Source organism: Balaenoptera physalus (genome assembly GCF_965194825.1).
Source record: "Balaenoptera physalus genome assembly, chromosome: 7".
Taxonomy (NCBI): domain Eukaryota; kingdom Metazoa; phylum Chordata; class Mammalia; order Artiodactyla; family Balaenopteridae; genus Balaenoptera; species Balaenoptera physalus.
The window spans coordinates 89,018,788-89,034,337 of record NC_138886.1 but is presented as its reverse complement, the minus strand read 5'-3'; the positions used below and the strand labels follow the sequence as shown (position 1 = coordinate 89,034,337).

General features: G+C 38.0%; 1 protein-coding gene across 1 annotated transcript in view; it reads left to right on the top strand.

The window, feature by feature from the left end:
* Nucleotides 1-3,188: 3,188 nt before the first annotated feature.
* Nucleotides 3,189-15,550, top strand: part of FAM240B (family with sequence similarity 240 member B) — a 56,614-nt gene continuing 44,252 nt past the window's right edge. The window contains exon 1 of the mRNA XM_082470007.1: nt 3,189-3,215. The gene's annotated coding sequence lies outside the window, so the exon portion shown is untranslated. The remainder of the gene's footprint in view (nt 3,216-15,550) is intronic.

The following is a 15,550-nucleotide window of genomic DNA, read 5'->3' as shown; positions in this document are numbered from 1 at the left end:
ATGATCTGAACAACTTTCTGAGGACACTGTGGTAGACTGAATATGTGCTGCTTCTCAGTCTGGCTCCTCAAGGAGTTACCCTTGAGTCAGTTCGACTCTTTTACATGTCTCAGTTTCTCCTTCCAACAGTTTAAAACCACTCTGAGTGCTTGAAGCACTAGGTAATCAGCTTCTGTCATGCAGTATTTACTTACTGGTTGTACTGGGTCTCCCTTATTTTTTGAAGCTGCATAATTTGGTCTCTCATTTCACTAGCAAAAGTTTTGTTCAGACCATATATCAACTTGTTTTTTTTGTTTGTTTTATTGAAGTATAGTTGATTTACAATGTTGTATTAATTTCTGCTGTACAGCAAAAGTGATTCCAATATATACATATATATTCTTTTTTATATTCTTTTCCATTATGTTTTATCTCAGGATATTGAATATTGTTCCCTGTGCTATACAGTAAGACCTTGTTGTTTATTCATTCTATATGTAATTGTTTGCATCTGCTAACTGCAGACTCCCTGTCCATCCCTCCCCCAACCACAAGTCTGTTCTCTCCGTCTGTGAGTCTGTTTCTGTTTTGTAGATAGGTTCATTTGTATATTTTATTGATAGATTCCACATATAAGTGATATCATATGGTATTTGTCTTTCTCTTTTTGACTTACTTCACTTAGTATGATAATCTCTAGCTCCATCCATGTTGCTGCAAATGGCATGACATCATTCTTTTTTATGGCTGAGTGTTACTCCATTTTATATATGTACCATGTCTTCTTTATCCATTCACCTGTTGATGGACATTTAGGTTTCAACTTGTTTATTGTTTTTTGGTTTTTTTTTTTTTCAATTTAAGCCAAATTTAACAAAAACCCAGCCACCTATGTTTTCCTAGGCCTTCTGCCCAGATCCTCCTAGGACCATGCCTGGGAAATGTACCAGTGCCCCTTAAGACTCCAAGTCTTAAGTAAAAACAGCTTGAATAAAACTCAGGATCATCACTCAAACAATGAAATCTGGATGTCAGAAGAACGCACCAGGACACCTGAGGAGTACTGAGAAGCCAGTGGAGCTCAATGGGTCCATGCTTGGTATCAAGCACCAGTTTGGGGTGGACTCTAGGTGTCCTCTGGTGGGTATCTCTGATATCCTTCTGGCTACACCATGCATGTTTGAAGAAAAAATTAATCAATTGACCTAAGAAAGAAGTCGAAAATTTTATTTGAACCACCCTAAAGTTTACAACCCAGGAAACAGGCTTTCAGAAAGATCTGAGGACTGTTCCCACCCATTAGAGGTCAAAGCACAGTTAAATAAGTATTTGAGATAAAGGGTTATATGTCAAAACAATATGTATTGTTAACCGTTTACACAATCCAGATGTACACATACAAAGCAAGTATCAATAGTAGGTCATGGGTCATCATAGCCCCTTACAAGATAAAGATGAAAGGTTATCTCCTAAGGAGTTATGATCCCTGATGAGATTAAGAAGGAATGTTATCTCCTAAGAAGGTCTGGTTAATGCAGATGCACAACACACACTAAAGGGGTGGGAGGAGGCCCAAATGGTCAAAGAAAAATTTTATGTTTAAATTTTTCTTATCTTGTCATAAAATGTGAATTTTATTTCATCAGGAGGGAGAGAAAGAAACTGTCATCAGGTAATCTGTCACCTGCTAGTTATTCAGTTTCACTGTATTTTCTGCGGTTTCAATGAGCTCCTTGGAAACATTTTTTATTAAGTTTTTCTTTCTTTAAATTGTTGCTTTTGTATAGGTGGTACCCTACAAAATAGTTTCAGAATTAACTCCTCTCTCTCCTTATGTAAAAAAGTTTTCACCTGTAAAATTTGGTTCTGCTATTAAAGTAGGCATTCAGTTTAAAGTAAACAGGCTTATTACTTTCGTAGACTCAATATTAAATATTACCACTTCAATAAGATAAAGTTTGAACATCAATATTAGACAAAGTTGTCACATGTAACATCAGTTATACATTTTTAACCCACTGAACCAAGTAATGGGCATGCAATTAGTAACATAGTAGAAGGATATGATGAAAACCGGAGCTATTTGTGTTATCAGATGAGTGAGTATTCTAAATGTTTATTTTAAGGACAAAATGTGCTCCTCCAAAATGGGATAAGAGCCACTCTAAAATGAGAAGTCATCTCACTTGGATAGAGTTTATTGGAAAACACTCACCAGGGGTCAATTCCTGCTTCAGCTGGTAGAGAACTAAGCAGACTGTGATATGTCATTACCAGATTCCATTCAAGGATTAATGGCTCCAAAGAACAAGATGCCTCTCTAAGTCTTCCTGTAATGTTACACCCAATAGTGACTTGTCCCTCCATTCTAGTCCCCTTTGCACACCGAGGGGCAGAGGATGGCTTTTCACAAGTCTCAGAGGAACAGGGCACATGGATAATCCAGTACATGTTCTAAATCATCTCTTTTGGTTCAGGCCAAGTCATAGCACTTGTGGGATCTGCCAAAACAGAAGCTCTCCTGCCCTGGGGTGGGTGGGATAGCAAGAGATGGAATTTGTTTAGAGCCATCTCTCACCACAAGGGAAGGCTACAATGTCCCTGGAAAGATAATTGTCTGATTCTGCTACTAATTTGGTTCAAATGACCTTGAAATGCTGAGGGATTTCTGTAACTCCTCCACTCCCTATATAAAGGACTGTAACAATGAGATTTCAGGACAGCACCTGTGGTCTCCACAAATCAGAGCTGAGGATCCAGGAGTGGGACTGTGAGACTTGTCCACCTTTGCATCCCAGCAGGATATCAGTTCACCTGTAATTTCATCTTTAAGGTACAGTGTGTTCATCTTTGTGTTGTCAGGTGTGGGAATAGCTTACATCTGGGGCTGGAAGTTGAGTCCTAATTTTTATACATGTGTCCTTTTTGGTCATTTGGACTCATTTTTCCCCCTCACTTTGAACACCCCACCCTGTACCAGTTTGGAAATAGAGTTAGACAGGCCAATAGAATTTTTCCATCTCTTGATTTCTACGTGTCAGTTATGCATGAATTTCAAGTTAAAGAGTGTGGAAAAAAAAAACAGAAATCAGTTTTTTTTATCTCACTGAACAAGGCTCTCTTAAGATTAAATAAAATACAGAATACATCTCATGTTGATTAATGGATAACTTAGTCCCAGGGAAACATTATTATGGGTGCCAGAATCATGGAGCCTTCTCAGAAAGCTGAAGGTCAGGAGACTTAATCTTTAATTTGGTTTTTTTTACTTGACTGAATTACCTGGGACTTGGGAAATTAAAGTGTAGAATTTTCTTTTGTTTTAGCTTATATAATTGACCATTACCTAGTCCCTCATTAGATGATATAAGTCCTTGAGCCTCACACAAAATCAAGGTTCAATAAATGTTATTTGATTAAACTGATATTTATTTAAAGGGAGTTCTAGTACTCTTTCACTGTAAGTTAATTTACCAATTACCAAAGGAATTATGACTTTTCCGAGTTGGTAATGAGTTGCTGCAAATAAAACTAATTCTTTTGATAGATATAAACTTTAGTGAAAAGTACTTCACTGTGGAAATGCAGAGAAACAGAACTGCTCCTTTATCAAAGAACAGTCCCCTTTTGCTAAAGTCCACTTTTGTCTAATCATTGATATTTGCCCTTCACATATGTGCAAGGCAACCAGATATCCTCATTTGGAAGATATAAACTGAAATACAAAGCTCCTGTAATGCTGAAGGTACAGATCTTGAACTTGATACTCATGGATTTCCCTGACTATTAGAGCCAGAAGGAACCTTGGTAAACCTCTAAGCCAAACAGCTTAGAGGCCTCACAAATGAGGAGACTGAAGTGAAGTGTCTGCCAAAATCTAAAAAGAAACTCTGTAAACAAAGTGAATGAAACTCATAAAATTAGAAACATTTAAACATGTATTTAAGAAATAAATATATTAATCATAATATGGTTGAGATAACTATAGGCCACGTATCATCCAAAGAAAATAGCAGAAATAGAAATTAATAATTGGCCATTTGGAATATCTATCTACTGTGAGAACTTTGAACATTTCTTTTTAATTACCTCAAACTATGTATCTTTCATTTTAGCACAGGAATGCAATAAAACTTGTTAAAATTTACATTTATTTGTTTAAATAAGTTTTTTTTTATGTTTGAACACAATTGATTTAAAACACATACTAACTCTATATTGACACTGCCATGGTTTGTTTATCCATTAATTCAACAAATATTTTTTGAGTGCCAACTACTTTCCAGGGTCTATCTTGGGGTGGCACATTCACATATATTCTCCTGAATACAAGACTAGAAGCTGTGCTTTTGTCTTTTCACTAAGAGCTGAATACATTGACTGTCTGGTATTTTCTGCCCTAGCGGAGACTAAAAGCACTTCTCTAGAAGAGGATTTTCTAAGTCCATAAACATTCCAACATTTCCATAACTGCAGAGTGCAATATGGAATTATACATTCAACGTTTAATAATACATAGTCTTCGACCTGCAATTATACTTCTAGGAGTTTATGCTCCATATATACTTGTGACCAAAATGTATGATTCACTCTGTAATTTTTTTGTAGTAGATCCAAATAAGAATTAATTTAATGTCCATAATACAAGAATGCTTAAATAAATTACGGCATATCCATTAAAAGTGGCAACCATGAAAAACAATATGGGCTGGTAAGGAGATACTTTTTGAAGTGAAAAAAGAAAAATGCGGAACAGTGTATATAGTATGGTTCTACTTGCAAAAAACATGCACACATGTGGTTTCATTAAAATGGAAATATAAATAAGACATCATTAACAGTGGATAACTTTGGGAAGTGTATCTGGCAACAGCAAGAAAAGAGAAGCTTTTGAGTTTTATATCCTTCAGTACTTTTTGAAATGTTTTGCTGTGTACTACTGTACTTTAACATTCTTTAAGGAGCATCTTTGCTAATAGTGTAAAACTTCAAAACTGGTTGACCAAATTATTTGGGGGATTTTCTGACAAGAAAGATTGAATAAATTGTAGCATGTAATAATTTTCATATGTATCCCCAATATATGGGCCATCACAACAAAAGGGGAAATAATTTAAAAGTGACCTACAATACTCAAGAGAGAAAAAGGAAGGTGAATGCTGCTCTAAGTCTCCATATTTTGGTCTCAAGTGTCTTATCTCCTTCAATACCACCACCAAGTGTGCCAACTGTGTTTGTCCTCCTTGTCAGCCATGCTCACTGTTTTCTCCTCACACTCCAGTCTTCCAGAATTTGTCTGTTTGGACACAGCTGCCTCTCTCACATCTCTTGATTTTCTAAAGAATTATGCTTTATTGATCACAATGATCCAGCTTATTTAGAACCTGCCCTCTGTGGGGCAGAAATGTGAGATAACAACCACCATGATTTTATTCTCACTCAGCCGAGCAATAAAGATGATTAAGGAGGTTTGTTCCATATATTCCACTTTCTAAAAGAAAAAGAAATGTTTCTGCACATGCAACTATTTGGGAAATCAGACTCTGGCTAAAACCCACTTTTTTAAAGAAGATACACAGCTCATTTTCTGTCCAGGAAAAAGTAACATTGATTAATGACAGTCAAGTAGCCACTGGGCTGGAATTGGGAATGGGGGGAGAAACAATATTTTAGCCAAATTTTATATCTTAGCCATCTTATCACTTACTTTTAAAGATTTTTTTAATGGGAGTAGAATATAAAATTTGCTAGAGTAGTTATCACTTTTAGCTCAAAATTCTTTGGAGAATTTTGACTTACCAGATGAGTGATGTCATCATGAGGAAATCATAGACATTTTGTCCATTGGACCAGAAAGTTTGTGATGCACTGGGTGAAGGGTGCTATATTAAACAAGGTCCTTGGCCCACAGTGTTTAGAGTTTAGTTAATGGGAAAAGGGGATGGAGACCTGGCTCTTGGTCCCAACTCAGCCAGACACAGAGGATCTCTGTGCTTCAATGGAGTTGGGCAAATGCAGACCCAGGGGCTTCTCAGTGATTGGTAGGATGGGCTTTATGACCTCCCAGTTCACTTCCAACCTCAGTAAGATGGCTAGACATCAAATGGAACAGCCTAGATGTGACCAATATAAACCTACAGTGGTTAGCAGTGACCAGGGAGGTGGTGGAGGCTAAACTCTGTTTGCTTTTGCTTTGTAGTGTTTTATTTTAACTCTACACATGCCCAGTGTATATTTTTTCCTGGAGTCTAAGGCATAGCTACATGGTTCACGGAGAACTCCGTGGTTTTTCCCATTAGACCATGTAGGACTCAGAAACTGGTGAGCGAAAGGCCAAATCTAGCCAACAGACATTTTCTGATATTCATACAATACTTTAAAATGTCTTAAATTCATTATCAACATTTTAAAAATAAGAAGATAACACATTTTTAGAAATCAGAATTTTTAGCTTCTGTTGAAAAACTTTTGGCAACTCTGGGACCAAGCTCTGCTGGCAACAGTCAGTTCGAGCTGAGTGACAGTGTCTCCTTTAAATGGGCCATGCATTCCAGAATTTGTTACAGAGCCATCTAAATGCACCTGGACCCTGCAGGCTTCTGAGTCTGTGGCCCGTGACTTGTAGGCAATCAATGTTATGGATATGAATTAGACAACCCAGGATTTTATTAAGCAATTACTCTGTCAGGTGCTAAATACTTATCACAGCAGCTTTTTCAGTTGAAAATTCATTTAATCTTGTGAAAGTATGTATTGTTCCATTTTACAGATGAGAAAACAGACTTGGTTCAAGTAACTTGCCCATGTGGAACGTAGAGGTCTCCAAACTCCTAGTTCAGGGCTGTTTCCATGACTCAGGTAGGGCTGTGCTCCTGGAGGGGTTAATTCTGAGCTCATTGAAAATGTTCCTCTGCTAGAGAATGCTCCATAATTCATAACTGTCAATAGTGTCAGGAAGATGCATGTACTTGATATAAACTTTTTTAACTTTTTATTTTGAAATCATTTTATATTTAGACAAAGTTGCAAATCTGTCACCCAGTTTTCTCTGATATTAACATCTTACATAACCAGGTACTTTTTTTTTTTAATATCTTCCATTTTTTTTTCTTTTTGAATTTTAATTTTATTTATTTATTTTATTTTTTGACTGTGTTAAGTCTTCGTTTCTGTGCGAGGGTTTTCTCTAGCTGCGGCAAGCGGGGGCCACTCTTCAGTGCGGTGCGCGGGCCCCACACTGTCACGGCCTCTCTTGTTGCGGAGCACAGGCTCCAGACGCACAGGCTCAGCAGCTGTGGCTCATGGACCTAGTTGCTCCGTGGCATATGGGATCTTTCCAGACCAGGGCTCGAACCCGTGTCCCCTGCATTGGCAGGTAGATTGCCAACCACTGCACCACCAGGGAAGCTCTAACCAGGTACATTTATCAAAACTATGAAATAAACATTGGTACAATAAGATTAACTGCAGAGTTTGTTCTGATTCCTCCAGTTTTTCCACTGATGTCTTTTTCCCTGTTTCAGGATCCAATCCAGAATACTACATTGTATTTATGGTAACTAGATCAATTCCAGTCTGTGACAGTTTTTCAGTCTTTCCTTGTCTTTTGTGACCTTGACGCTTCTAACGAGTAGTGATCAGGTATTTTGTTGAGTGTTCCAGAATTTGATTTTGTCTGCAGTTTTCTCATGAATAGATAGACTTAACTTTCTGGTGTTAAGGAAAGTATACCACAGATGTGATGTGTCCCTCTGTCTTATATCAGAGGACATGTGATATCAATATTGCTTATTACTAAGGATGTGAACCTTGGTCATGTGGTTAAGGGTGCTATTTGTTTCTCTACTGTAAAGTTACTATTTTCCCTTCAGTCACCAAGTCATCCCCAACTCAAGGGGAGGGGAATTCAGCTCCATTCTCAGGATGGGGGGTGGGTAATCAAGAATTTGTGGTCGTATGTTAAAATTGCCACAGTGGTTACTAAATTTTTGGAGAGATTTTTTTGAGGCTATACAAATACCCTGTTTCTCCTTAAAGTTTCATCCACTAATTTTATCATTCATCAAAGGATCCTACCTGCAGCAGCTATTGTGGTATTCTCATGATGATATTTCTATTCCCCTCATTCCTTCTACATTTATTCATTGGAATTCTTCTGAAAGGAATAATTGTTCCTTCTCCCCCATTTATTTATTTCACTAATTTATATTGGATCCATTCTTTGGTCATAACTAATATATCATTTGTTGCTCAAATTGTTCCCAGTTTTGGATATTGGGTGCTCTTTCAAGTTGGCTTCCCATCTTTCTTCAATGCCCCTCACTTTTTTAAGCCCTTTCTTACTTTTTGGCATTACAAAATGCTCCTCAGTACCAAGGATTTTAAATGATAATGTGTGTCCAGGGTTTATTCAGTGCTCTGCATAAGAAGTTGGTGGGGGGTGGGAGGGGGCAGTAAATATGAGAGAAAAAGGTAAATAACAATTTGTCTCTTGAAAGAAAAGTAATTTTTATTTTTTTAACTTTTTATTTGGAAAAAAATGTCAAGATTGTGAAATGTTACAAGAATAGTTCTGATCTAGTTACCAAGGCTCCCAGCCTAACCCCACAGAGATACGAAGACTCTCAGGATTGAAAGTGTAGGTTGGACCTGGGTGAGTCCAACAAATGCCCTTGCAGAGAATAATTTTATTCTCTGATGACAGAAACTAAGCAGTTTTTATTTTTTCTAGGGTAAGTGAACGTTCCCCTAAATGAGTGGGGAAAGTGGTTCAAACTGTGGAAGGTGATGACAGGACCTTTGGAATCAGACAGCATAGGTTCAGAGCTCAGCACCAGCGTTAACTTGTTCTGTGAGGTGAACAAAAATTTAAACCTTCTAAGCCTGACTTTTTGTCTGGTAACAGGAAATAATAAGACCTACTTCCCAGAGCTATTTATATCATTAAATAAGATAATTTTCAAGATCTCAGTAGCAACTGCAAAGCATGATTCATCACCCACTGTTACTTCTGTGTGATGTCAACACCCGATGAGTGAACAGACCAGGGACCGTGAAATCCACAGAACTGGGCTAGATTCGTGGATTTCCCCATTATTAGCTCTGTGACTGTGGGTAAGTCTCTAAGCCCCTCAGACTCACTTTTTCATTCACAAATACAGAAATAATAAAACCTACCACAATATTCTGAGAATTAAATGAGATAACATTTAGTACTATACTCGATGCAAGTCGATAATTTGAATATAGAATGACGAGGACGATGATGAGTGTTTTCCCACAGGCCACATATTATGTTAAGTGTTTTAGATGCTAATCTCATTTACTTCTCACAACAATCTTTTTTTTTGTAGAGAAACTTAAGCTTTAGAAAGGTTATTTAAGTTCCCCAAGGTCACATAGACTCAAGGCCACTTCCTTACTTAATTGTTAGCTATTTGCCTAGTAATTATTGGCATCCCTCCTTCATGACTTAGTGTCATTTCAATTAATTCAGATAAATTCCAGAGGAAAAAACAGGGCTGAGTTATTATGGGCACATTCAATATAAGCATTTTTTTCTTATTAGTCTTCTTTTACTTAAAATGCTCAGCTATCTCAGAACTCACTCGTACTGCCACAGGCAGTCTTTCATTTCACCTGAGCCTTTTCTTAAGACCCAAATATCATACAGTGGGCAAAAATCTGAGGTGGCTTTGAAGTATATTAATTGCAGGGAAAACTATGGAGAGGGACTCAAGACAAATTTAAATAGCCTTTAAGAGGAGAGGGGAGGTTAAAGAGAAAATGTTTTCTGAAAAAGTGTTAAACTGAGGAGAAGTGCTTTCACATAATCCCCCAACTTCCAACTGCAAAGGAGGAGATGGTAAAAAACTCACTTTACTATCATCCAGGGGGTCCCAAAGGTGGGATGGGAGGAGAAACCCATCAAAATATCTCAGAGGCACCATCAGTTGCAGTCATCTTAGCAACTGGTACTAGGAACATCACTCCTAAAGTTATTTTCACTATGGGTGAAAAAGACAACCTGAGAGGAGATGAAGTGATAGCTGTGTCCCCTGACACTTGTAGAGGCAGAATTTCCAGGTGATGGGATCAGCATTTGTGTGGAATGGGGGGAGGGTGCCTCTAGTTTGTGTATGTGTGTTTTGGTTCTTATCGTGATGCACATAAAACTGATAATGGTGGGCACCTTTCATAAAGGTACTGGAGAGAAGAAGGGAAGTTTGTCTTAATTCAATAATCATAAAATAATCTTGGAAAAAAGTTAATCTAGTTCTGTTTTGAGAAAGAACTAATGATTTGCATATCACTCAGAACAAATTTAACCAGGGCGTATGCTTCTCACATTACCTAGCTCTTCCCATGAGTTGCCATCTTTCTGATGGGCTGACTGGGAAGTGTGACTGTGATGAGCACAGGCTTTGGAGTTGGGTAGGGTTTGAATCCCAGCTCCATCGCTATAGATTAGGTGACTTTGGGCAATGGCTTGCCTCTTTGCACGTCTTCTGTCAAATGTGGATAAGAATAGCGTTGTAAGAAATGAATGCAAGATATAAAGCATTTTGAAAAATGAAGGTATTCAGTAAATACTCAATAAAGAGCATAAAAATAAGCCAGAGATCACAGACTAGCAGCCCACCAATCAGTAGCAGAAGGCATGGCAGCAGGTTTTCTCTGGTCCCTTCATGGGGGCATGAATTCACTTCATACCTGAACTCGCTTATTTCTTATTTCTGTGACTTATTTCTTATTTCTATGACTATAAAAGCACCACTGATCTGTCCCACAGGAGATCACAGTGGTTTTGCCTTCTTCCTGACTCTACTCAGAAAACAACTTGGGAAAGTAATGCCTTTTCACTCTCATTGGAGCCCCTACAGTGGCAGCACCACATACATAGTTGAAGGACCAGGTGAAGATGCAGAGAAAGTAACTATCAGTGCTTAGGTTTCTCATCAGTACCCTTAAGGAAAACTGGACACCTTTTATTTTCTGTTCCCTGTCTCATTTTGATATTTTCCTGAAAAAATACTTTTCTAAAGTTACTGCCAATTCTGTTTCTTAAGGGTACAAAGGAAAGGATACCAGCTCCTACATGCTACTCACAGCACAGTATATAATGCAACAGATGTAAAACAACTAAAAAAAGAAGTTGGGGTGGCATAGCTCATGCAAAACAAAATGCATTTCCTCTTATAGAAGTTCTTACAAGTTGTCATGATCCTAAATGCTGAAGTTCAATTTCCCAGCAGTTTCCAGCAAAACAAGCACTTAGGTTATGAATTAACATGGGAGGATTGAGTCCAAACTTTAGCAGAGTGGCAACTGTCAACTTTAGTAAGGCAATCACTTCTTAAACATATTGGGCATCACTTAGTGAATGTAATTATAAGCTCTGACAACAAAGGTCCCCAAATATAGCATCCTAAGTGATATAAGGGTGAAACATCACCAAGAGCTTTTGCTAAAGTGTTCTCTGTCCACAGTCCAACCCTAGGCCTTGGACAAGAAGGGAAGCCTCTTATCCTTGAGGTGTAAGAGTTTCTAGTTCTGCAATAGAGATAAATAAACCTTAAATATGGTCTGAGTCAAGAAGGAGCAAAGCATTTAATATCATTTATAAAATAGAGACAATGAGAGCTTATTTAGGTGATGGTTCAAATTCAGTTAACATTTTTGATCTCTTACCAGGGATGGGACAATATACTGTGAGCTCCCTGAGGGCAAGCATGTATTGTATTGGTAGATGAACATTTGGAGAATGAATGGCAGTGTATTAGGTGCTTTCCTCTATATTGCCATGTTTAAACTCTAGTTCATGGATAATGAAACTGGGGTTCAGAGCACCTGAAGGGGTTATTGCCTAAAGTCACAGTAGTGACAACAGTCCTCTGTCCTCCTTCTTAGCTCCCTGGCCATCCTGGCTGTCAGAGCACAGCCTCCAGGTCTGGTGAGTGAGACCAAAACCGAAGTTGTGTTTGGTAGGTAGCTGTGTCCACATGTCCTCTAGTGAGTGAGGTGAGGCTTGGTAGAAAATTTCAATCCCAGTTGCTGCTGGGATGACAGCAAGAACCAGTCTGGACAGTGAGGATGCTATTTGCACATTCAGGTTTGGAGGCAGGAATGTGTAGGAAGAAGGGAGGCAGAGAGAAAGTGAAATAGTTCAGAATGCCCTTCAGGGAGAGCCAGGGGAGGAGGTTTTGAGAAAAGCTAAGGAAGAAAGACATAAAGCTAAAGCTGCAGATAGAGAATGCATCCCTTACGAGGAGCAACTAGGGAGCCGTCAGACTGCATGTAGCCAAAAACCCTCTTTTCTTCAACAAGCACAGTGTTCGCCTCCTTGAATGGGATGTCTTGAAGCAGAGCATGTGCTCTGCAGATGACCACAGTGCCCACTGCTCCCTGTTGCTCAGGTCTAGTAGCTTCACTTCCTTATGAGTAAAGGGAGCCTGGCCTGACCCCTGAGAACGTCTGAGTTCAACCCCTCCTCAAGTCCTCCCAAAGGTCACAGCCTCAGAAGTGCTTCCTGACCCAAAGGGAACAGGAAGCAGAGCCAGCATGCATCAGATTCTTCAGAGACTGCTGCCTGATTTCCCAAAGGCTTATGCTGATTTAATTTATTCCTTGGATGTATAGATACCACCCTGCTTTCAGCTGTTTCTCTTAACCTAGCTCAAAATTACACAACTACAATGTTTTTTAGAATAAATCCTCCTTCCATATCTAAACTACACCTTTTATCCAAATGGAATGTGTGTGAAATGACATGGTGAAATGATGATGTGAGCAGTCTGTGTTCCTGAATAGACCTCTTTTTTTTAAAATGAAAATCTCTTTAGAAAAAAATATTAATTCAAAATTTCAAGAAAAAAAAAATTTAATGAATTCCTATTAGACCAAATTATCCTTTTTTGAATACCAGATACCTAATATAAATTTTAAATTTTTAGGGACATTTTGTAATAAAAGAATGTGTGAATGAATCTTGCATTGCCTTTTGTCTACTTAAATTGCAAGTCTGCATTAACATCTTCCTCCCAATTCAAAGCAAGTGCTACTTTCTTATCTAGCATTTATAGAGGCAGAGGTCACATCAGGAAAATGAGAGGCTTAGACACTCCTGCAGCTTGAAATTCACAGGAAACCTAATTGCACACATCTTAGACTCTAGTTCTATGAAATAAAATTTAAAATGTGATACATACTTTTTAAAGTCTGACATATGCTCTTGTTAACAACTCTTTTTTTTAATTTGAGTATAATTGCATTACAATATTGTGTTAGTTTCTGCTGTACAATGAAGTGAATCAGCTATATGTATACCTATATCCCCTCCCTCTTGAATCTCCCTCCCACCCCACAGCCCATCCCACCCATCTAGGTCATCAGAGAGCACCGAGCTGAGCTTCCTGTGCTTTATAGCATGTTCCCGCTAGCTATCTATTTCACACATGGTAGTGTATATGTCAATCCCAATCTCCCAATTCGTCCCACCCTCCCCTTCCCACCTTTTGTCCACATGTCCATTCTCTATGTCTGCATCTCTATTCCTGCCCTGCAGATAGGTTCATCTGTATCATTTTTCTAGATTCCACATATATGCCTTAATATACGATATTTGTTTTTCTCTTTCTGGCTTACTTCACTCTGTGTGGCAGACTCGAGGTCCATCCACATCTCTACAAATGACCCAAGTTTTTTCCTTTTTATGGCTGAGCTATATTCCATTGTATGTATGTATCACATCTTTATCCATTCATCTGTTGTTGGACATTTAGGTTATTTACATGTCCTGGCTATTGTAAAGACTGCAGCAGTGAATATTGGGGTATGTGCATCTTTTTGAATTATGGTTTTCTCAGGGTATATGCCCAGTAGTGGGATTGGTGGGTCATATGGTAGTTCTATTTTTAGTTTTTTAAGGAACCTCCAAACTGTTCTCCACAGTGGCTGTATCAATTTACATTCCCACCAACAGTGCAAAAGGGTTCCCTTTTCTCCACAACCTCTCCAGCATTAATTTTTTGTAGATTTTTTGATGATGGCCATTCTGACTGGTGTGAGATGATACCTCATTGTAGTTTTGATTTGCATTTCTCTAATAATTAGTGATGTTGAACATCTTTTCATGCGCCTCTTGGCCATCTGTATGTCTTCTTTGGTGAAATGTCTATTTAGGTCTTCCAGCCATTTTTTATTTGCATTGCTTGTTTTTTTGATATTGAGCACCATGAACTGTTTGTATATTTTGGAGATTAAGCCTTTGTCTGTTGCTTCTTTTGCAAATATTTTCTCCCATTCTGAAGGTTACCTTTTCATCTTGTTTATGGTTTCCTTTGCTGTACAAAAGCTTTGAAGTTTCATTAGGTCCCATTTGTTTATTTTTGTTTTTGTTTTCATTACTCTAGGAGATGGGTCAAAAAAGATCTTGCTGTGGTTTATGTCAAAGAGTGTTTTTCCTATGTTTTCCTCTAAGAGTTTTATAGTGTCCAGTCTTATATTTAGGTCTTTAATCTATTTTGAGTTTACTTTCGTTTATGGTGTTAGGTAGTGTTCTAATTTCATTCTTTACATGTAGTTGTCTGGTTTTCCCAGCACCACTTATGAAGAGGCTGTCTTTTCTCCATTGTATATTCTTGCCTCCTTTGTCATAGATTAGGTGACCATATGTGTGTGGGTTATCTCTGGGCTTTCTATCCTACACCATCGATCTATATTTCTGTTTTTGTGCCTTTACCATACTGTCTTGATTACTGTGGCTTTGTAGTATAGTTTGACTTGAGGGAGCCTGATTCCTCCAACACCATTTTTCTTTCTCAGGATTGCTTTGGCTATTTGGAGTCTTTTGTGTTTCCATACAAATTGTAAAATTTTTTGTTCTAATACTGTGAAGAATGCCATTGGTAATTTTATAGGATTGCATTGAATCCACTCTTGCCACTCTTATTCAACATAGTTTTGGAAGTCCTAGCCATGGCAATCAAAGAAGGAAAAGAAATATAAGGAATCCAAATTGGAAAAGAAGAAGTAAAACTGTCACTATTTGCAGATGACATGATACTATACCTAGAGAATCCTAAAGAAGCTACCAGAAAACTACAAGAACTAATCAGTGAATTTAGTAAGGTTGCAGGATACAAAATTAATGCACAGAAATCTCTTGCATTCCTATACACTAACAACAAAAAATCGTAAAGAGAAATTAAGGAAACAATCCCATTTACCATTGCAACAAAAAGAATAAAATACCTACTTTTACCTACCTAAAGAGGCAAAAGACTTGTACTCAGAAAACTATAAAACACTGATGAAAGAAATCAAAGATAACATAAATGGATGGAGAAATATACCATGTTCTTTGATTGGAAGAATCAATATTGTGAAAATGACTATAGATTCAATGTTAACAACTCTTTCAATGTCAAGTGACTAGGAATTTATTAGAAATCTGTGCACTGAATCCATTAGCCAAGGACAGAAAATAAATGGGAAATATGTGCTTACAGGAGAGAACATGTGCTCCCATCAGGCTGCAGGACGGGCCCTGCTCCACTCTTCAGAGCTC